Raw genomic sequence first — 2,056 nt, forward strand, 5'->3', positions numbered from 1 at the left:
TGACCAGCCTGTGGCTATGCAGTGGCTCTGACATGTGCTGTGACACATTTCTTCTGTAACCAGCATTAAACATTGTTCTGCCACAGTAGCTGTAGTAGTTTCTGTTGGTTTGGCTCATTCCCATGCACATCAGTGAGTCTTGGCTACCCAACGCTATGTTGTCCCTGCACTGTAATTTCTCCCACATCCAACATCCAACTACATCAACTGCCTAATCGACAACAGTTACTGTCTGAATGCACTATTGATAAAATATATGTATATATCAACAGACCACTTCATTAAAACCACCTCCTTGTTTCCACACTCATTGTCCATTTTATCAGCTCCACTTACCATATAGGAGCGCTTTGTAGTTCTGCAATTACAGACTGTAGTCCATCTGTGTTTCTCTGCATACTTTGTTAGCCTCCTTTCACCCTGTTCTTCAATGGTCAGAGCATGTATTTTTTGGGTGGTGGGTGGTGCATTTTGCAATAACACTGTTGTGGTGGTGGCATGTTCACAACCGATTCTTCATTTAGAAAGGCATGTAATACCTGCTGTAGAAGCCATCCTCTTTTAGTCCATATCTTTTTCTGCAGACAGCGTGATGTTTACTCACAGAATCCCTTCTTCCCTCGACCAGTGCAATGTTCTGTGTGCCACTGGCTGCAACCCAAACTGAAAGCATGATCGATCCTTCCCCATGCTTAACAGTTGGAACTGTTCAGCAGTCCACAGAACTTCCAAAATGCATGAGGCTTGTTTAGATGTTCCTCTAAAAATGTCTGCTGCAGAATTTTGTGATGAGGTCACAGGAAAGCTTTTCTTCTAATGACTCTTCCATAAAGACAGAACAGTGCATCAGCGTCAGCACTCTAGAGCCTGCCTAATCTCCCTAAAGGTCTGTTGTGGTTAAACAGGGGGTTTGGGTGCCTCAACATGTGCATTTACTTACTTTAATTCCAATACCAAGATTATCTAATCAATTCTTCCTTAAAGTAAATCAGGTGAGCTACTGGTGGAACTGAACAAATCCAAACAGTGGCTGGATTTGTGTCCTATGAGTCCAAATGTTTGTGGATGCCCATTTTAATGCATGCATTGAGATTGGTGCACTTTACGTTGCACCAATTGCTGACACAGATGTGCAAATGTATGCACACACACAGCTTGTCTAGTCCCTGCAGAAAAGTACTAGAATGGGACTCTTTGGAGTGGATAAACATAAACCTATTGGCATCATGCCTAATGCCAAGCATGCTCTAGAGGAGTATAAAACTCCCAGCATTGAGCTGTGGAGCAGTGGAACTGTGATGATACTCTATCCAATACTTTTGGGATGAGCTGGGAAGTTAAGGATGAGGTGGGGTGGTGATCATCCAACATCCTGACCTCACTAATGCATTTAGTGAGAAGAGCATTAGTGAGGTCAGGATGTTGGATGATCTTCTCACTAAATGCAATCAAATCCTGACCTCACTAATGCTCTTCTCACTAAATGCAATCAAATGAGTGTCTGTTCACACACACACTGCAAACACTGCAAACACTGAGGTGATGGAATATATACATGTATAATTTATGTCAGTTAAGTTACACTATATGGACAAAACTATTGGGACACCTGCTCATTCATTGTTGCTCATTCCTGCTTCTATTGGAGTAACTGTCTCTACTGTCCAGGGGAGGCTTTGACTGTCCATCGCATTGCTGTGAGGATTTGATTGCATTTAGTGAGAAGATCATCCAACATCCTGACCTCACTAATGCTCTTCTCACTAAATGCAATCAAATCCTCACAGCAATGCGATGGACAGTCAAAGCCTCCCCTGGACAGTAGAGACAGTTACTCCAATAGAAGCAGGAATGAGCAACAATGAATGAGCAGGTGTCCCAATAGTTTTGTCCATATAGTGTATCAATAACTTAACTGACATAAATTATACATGTATATATTCAATCACCTCAGTGTTTGCAGTGTGTGTGTGTGTGTGTGTGTGTGCATGATAAAGCACTGCGGCTAAGTTGAGCTGTCCGTCAGCACCACCCCGGGCTGAACAGCGACCCTCTT

The sequence above is a fragment of the Salminus brasiliensis genome, chromosome 10 (genome assembly GCF_030463535.1).
Source record: "Salminus brasiliensis chromosome 10, fSalBra1.hap2, whole genome shotgun sequence".
Taxonomy (NCBI): Eukaryota; Metazoa; Chordata; class Actinopteri; order Characiformes; family Bryconidae; genus Salminus; species Salminus brasiliensis.